Genomic DNA, 5,868 nt, shown 5'->3' with positions numbered 1-5,868 from the left:
TGAAAAGGGAGGATGAAGTAGATGAGGAGTGGAACGGGATCACCGCGCAACAGCCGATCGAACCGGAAGTTGATTCTTTGAGCGGTTCCGGCTCGACTGAGGAGGACGCGGAAGTGCGTCGGGAGGGAGGAACGGCTTTCTGCGGTCGCCGCCCTCGCTCTGGCGCCCCTCCTTCACTGCGGCCCTCTACTCCTCCCATCGAGGAACTGATTCCTTCAGCGCCACCCACATCTGGTAGCAGGGTCATTAAGGATACTATAATGCAGGGACACTTGATGACTCCAAATAACAGTGAAGGGCTTATGCACTTAGCCTTTCCTGTAATTCAAGAAAACGGATAAGGAAAGAGGGAGATAACAGCATCTCTCATGACCTCACATTCAATTAGAATTTTCCAACTGTATTAATATGTTGTAATATATTTTGTTTTCACATGTCCTTTTCCATAAATGTTGCAATCGGTGCCTTAAAGATCATCTTAAATTTGGTATATTCTGAAAAATGATTTGTTTTCATGTCCCAAAGGGATAGGCTCCAGAAGAATCTGGGAGTGGTCTCTCTTTTTTAGAAATTATTTTTGTTTAATTCTCTAGTTTAAAAGAGAAAACCAACCCTTTAGCGACATGGCGTTAAAAATCTTAATAGACATGTTAGCAGCAAGAGGGCTTGTTATTGCACCTGACAAGGTACAAAGATCAAGCCCCTGGAAATATTTGGGTTGGCATATCACCGATGCTCAAATTCGGCCTCAAAAGATAGAGCTCAAAACTTGTTTAAAAACAGTGAAAGATGTACAGACATTGCTAGGTGACATTCAGTGGGTACGTAACTGTGTGGGGATTTCAAACACTGAAATTGCCCCGCTGACTGCGTTATTACGCAATGCGGATCCAGCTCACGAGATCGAACTTACTGCAGAACACCATAGCCTGCTGCAAAAAATTGTTTGCAAATAGCAAACTTCTTGGTCATCTCGGCGAATCGTAGATATACCTATTTCATTTATAGTGTGTAATGGTTTAGAATCACCGTATGCCGTCATTTGTCAGTGGCAAAACAAAAAGGGGGAGACAGTCTCTACCTTACTGGATAGTGATGCCACTGACAAAGATGGGTTTGATGAATTTATCATCTTGGAATGGGTATTTCTAAGAGTGCAGCCAAAAACAAGTATCCAAACTCGACCTGATGCTGTAGCAGAATTGGTACGAAAGGGTAGATCTCGAATCATTGAGCTCACTGGACAAGAGCCTGCAGATATTAGCATCCCAGTTAATGCTGTAGACCTGGAGTGGTGGTTACGAAATGTAACGCCAATTCAGGAAGCCCTATTAGGATTTGTAGGGAAGATACATTCACAGCATCCACAAGGGAAAAGGTTTCAAATATTGTGCCGAAATCAGTGGTTGGAAAAAACAAAGGTCAGCACACAGCCACTGACAGACGGTCTTACTGTTTATACTGATGCCGGAAAACGATTGCATCGTGCTGTCTGTGTATGGCATGATGGCAACGCATGGCATAAACACGTTATAGAGGGACAACCTCAAGATTCTCTTCAGACTTTGGAGTTAACTGCCGTAGCTTGGGCCTTGTTAAATTGGTTGAATGTTCCTCTCAATGTTGTCACAGATTCGCTATATGTAGCAGGAGTAGTGCCCAGGTTAGAAGATGCTCTTATAAGAGAAACAAACAATCCCAGACTAGGGACATTATTTATGCAGTTGCAATCAACACTTCAACAACGTATTGAGCCTTGTTGTATTATTCATGTTCGTAGTCACCAACTTGACGTGGGGCTGGGAGAAGGAAATCAAATAGCTGATAGCTTGGTTAGTCCAGCTCAACATATGCCGCCCATGGATAAGTTTTGTCAAGCAAGGCAGAGCCATGAACACTTTCACCAGAATGCCAAAGGTTTAAAACGACAGTATGATTTAACAGAAAATGAAGCCCGCAGTATTGTACAGGCTTGCCCAAAATGTGGGAATCACGGCCCGGGAATAGGGGTAGGAGTTAACCCTAAGGGTTTAAAATCTTTAGAACTTTGGCAAACAGATGTTACACATATTGCAGAATTTGGAAGGTTGAAATATGTTCATGTAACAATTGATACCTTCTCAAAATTTGTCTGGGCGACTGCATTACCTGGGGAAAAGGCACAACATGTTTGTAAACATTTGTTATCTTGTTTTGCGGTTATGGGGGTGCCTGAGACTATAAAAACAGATAATGGACCTGCTTATGGTAGCCAAAAAACGAGGATCTTCTTGTCTAAATGGGGAGTTCGACACCTTACAGGGATTCCGCATTCCCCTACTGGACAAGCTTTAGTAGAGCGAACGCATCTAGTTTTGAAAGATTATTTGCGAAAGCAAAAAGGGGAAAACATGGATGCGCAAATGAGGTTAAGTAAAGCATTGTTTACGTTGAATTATTTGTGTTTAATGGGTAACAGAGAAGAGCCATCAGTGGTGATACACCATCAGAGCATAAAGTTAAGTGAAAAAACAACTATTCCTCGCTTTCAAGTGCTATATAGGGATCCGATAACTGGGGTATGGAAAGGACCTGTTACTGTTATATTCAATGGTTGAGGGTATATGTGTGTTTCCACAGAGGGTGGTCCAAAATGGGTACCAGCTAGAAGCATTCGACCCTATCGAGAGTCATCTATGGCACACGACCAGTTGCCAGCGCAAGAAGACAACGCGAGTGAATAAGCGATGAGATGAGAAGTTTGTTACCCTGATGTTTTGTGTACTTGTTATAGTTGGATTAATGTTGTTGATAATGGTTATTTAAGGGACAGCACTTTTAGCTGTGTAATGTTATATGTAAGAAAAATAATGTTGCACGTAATGTTGAAGCCTGGCTTGTTCAAAAACAAAAAGGGGGATTTGTGGAAGGGTGAATATATGATCTAATAGCAGTGAACAACCCAGGGCTCAACATTCAGGATTAAACCTGGCGTTCCCCTTTAAGCCTTCCTCGGTATGCTGACCGGGAGAGGTGCATAACAAAAGCCTGGGACTCAGCGCCGGAAAGTCCCTGAACCGGTCGGACCGGCCCGGCCCGGTACCTTTCGCGCGCTCAAACCTTGTGAACCAATCCTGTAACTTTTAAGGCGTGGACAGTTTGAATGAACCAATTGTAAGTTGTTTCTTGGCGCATGCTCTGCTGGAAAGGTATATAAGGAGTGTTGTGTTTACGAATAAATGAGAACGACCATACTCATATTGAGATTCATCGTTACTCGGGGTCCGGCTCCCACACCCATAGAAGAGGGTTTTGGTGTCACCATGATGGGTTTTGGTGTCACCGGGATGGGTTTTGGCGACACCAGGCTGGGTTTCGGTGTCACCGGGCCGGGTTTGGGTGTTGCTGGGATGGGTTTTGTTGTCTAGAAGAGGGTTGTGGTGTCACCAGGATGGATTTTGGTGTCGAGAGGAGGGATTGGGTGTCACCGGGCTGAGTTTCGGTGCCACCGGGCTGGGTTTTGGTGCCACCATGATGGGTTCTGGTGTCACCGGGCCGGGTTCGGGTGCCCGCAGACCCTGGTGCAGCGCGGGGACGCCATGCGCTGCCCCGGCTGTGCCGTGGTGGTGCAGAAGCGGGACGGGTGCGACTGGCTGCGCTGCCGCCTCTGCCAAACCGAGATCTGCTGGGTCACCAAAGGGCCCCGGTGGGGACCCGCGGTGAGAGACACGGGGCACTGGGGGGCACTGGGAGGGACTGGGAGGGACTGGGAGGGGATAATGGGGGCACTGGGAGGGACTGGGGGCACTGGGAGGGACTGGGAGGGGGCTGGGAGGGACTGGGGGCACTGGGAGGGACTGGGAGAGACTGGGAGGGACTGGGGGCACTGGGACACCCCATGGGCCCCACCCCGACGTTGACCCCAACCTTGACCTCAACCTCAACCTTGGCCCCAACCTCAACCTTGACCCCAACCTCAACCTTGACCCCAGCCCAACCAGAACCTCAACCTTGACCCTGATCTTGACCCCCGTGTCCCCCCCCAGGGCCCGGGTGACACGAGCGGCGGCTGCCGCTGCAACGTGTCGGGCCAGCGCTGCCACCCCCAGTGCCACAACTGCCACTGACCCCCCGGAGAGGCCACCACGGCCACCGGAGAGCCCGGAGACACCACTGGGAGAGCTGGAGATGCCACCATGGGCACCCAGAAGCTGTTGGTGTCTGTAGAGCAGCTGTTGGTGGCCCCAGAGAACCTATTGGTGGCCCTAGAGGAGCTGGAGAAGCTGCTGGTGGCCCCAGAGGAGCTGTTGGTGGCCCCAGAGAAGCTGCTGGTGGCCCCAGAGAACCTGTTGGTGGCCCCATAGGAGGTGGAGAAGCTGCTGGTAGCACCGAGAACCTGTTGGTGGCCCCAGAGGAGCTGCTGGTGGCCCCAGAGGAGCTGCTGGTGTCCCCGGAGACGCTGTTGGTGGCCCCAGAGGAGCTGCTGGTGTCCCCGGAGACGCTGTTGGTGGCCCCAGAGGAGCTGCTGGTGTCCCCGGAGACGCTGTTGGTGGCCCCAGAGGAGCTGCTGGTGTCCCCGGAGACGCTGTTGGTGGCCCCAGAGGAGCTGCTGGTGTCCCCGGAGACGCTGTTGGTGGCCCCAGAGGAGCTGCTGGTGTCCCCGGAGATGCTGTTGGTGGCCCCAGAGGAGCTGCTGGTGTCCCTGGAGACGCTGCTGGTGTCCCCGGAGACGCAGTTGGTGGCCCCAGAGGAGCTGCTGGTGTCCCCGGAGACGCTGTTGGTGGCCCCAGAGGAGCTGCTGGTGTCCCTGGAGACGCTGCTGGTGGCCCCGGAGAAGCTGCTGGTGGCCCCAGAGACGCTGATGGTGGCACCAAAGACGCTGATGGTGGCCCTGGAGAAGCTACTGGTGATACTGGAGGAGCTGCTGGTGGCCCCGGAGAAGCTGCTGGTGACCCCAGAGGAGCTACTGGCGACACTGGAGGAGCTGCTGGTGGCCCCGGAGGAGCTGCTGGTGACACTGGAGGAGCAGCTGGTGGCCCCGGAGAAGCTGCTGGAGGCCCCGGAGGAGCAGCTGGTGGCCCTGGAGAAGCTACTGGTGACACTGGAGGAGCTGCTGGTGGCCCCGGAGGAGCTGCTGGTGACATTGGAGGAGCTGCTGGTGGCCCCGTGACGGGGTCGGTGGCTCCGGAGGCGACCAATAAACCCACCGTGTGCAGCACAGAGAGCGCCCCACGCACCCCGATCCAGGGATCCCGCCCCACGGATCCCACCCCACGCACCCCGATCCAGGGATCCCGCCCCACGCACCCCGATCCAGGGATCCCGCCCCACGGATCCCACCCCACGCACCCCGATCCAGGGATCCCGCCCCACGCACCCCGATCCAGGGATCCCGCCCCACGGATCCCACTCCACGCACCCCGATCCAGGGATCCCACCCCACGCACCCCAATCCAGGGATCCCGCCCCACAGATCCCGCCCCATGGATCCCACCCCACGAATCCCACCCCACGGATCCCACCGCACGGACCCCAATCCAGGGATCCCACCCCGCGGATCCCACCCCACAGCTCAGACCCCAGGGAATAGATCCCACCCCATGGCTCAGACCCCATGGCTCCAATCCCATGGAATGGATCCCACCCCACGGATCCCACCCCGCGGCTCAGACCCCAGGGAATGGATCCCACCCCATAGATCCCACCCCATGGATCCCACCCCATGGCTCAGACCCCACCCCATGGATCCCACCCCACAGCTCCAATCCCACCCCATGGATCCCACCCCACAGCTCCAATCCCACCCCATGGATCCACCCCCCAGATCCCACCCCACGGCTCAGACCCCATGGAATGGATCCCACCCCATGGATCCCACCCCATGGCTCA

Source organism: Phaenicophaeus curvirostris, unplaced genomic scaffold (assembly GCF_032191515.1).
Source record: "Phaenicophaeus curvirostris isolate KB17595 unplaced genomic scaffold, BPBGC_Pcur_1.0 scaffold_68, whole genome shotgun sequence".
Classification (NCBI taxonomy): domain Eukaryota; kingdom Metazoa; phylum Chordata; class Aves; order Cuculiformes; family Cuculidae; genus Phaenicophaeus; species Phaenicophaeus curvirostris.
Note: the sequence above shows the minus strand (reverse complement) of the source record.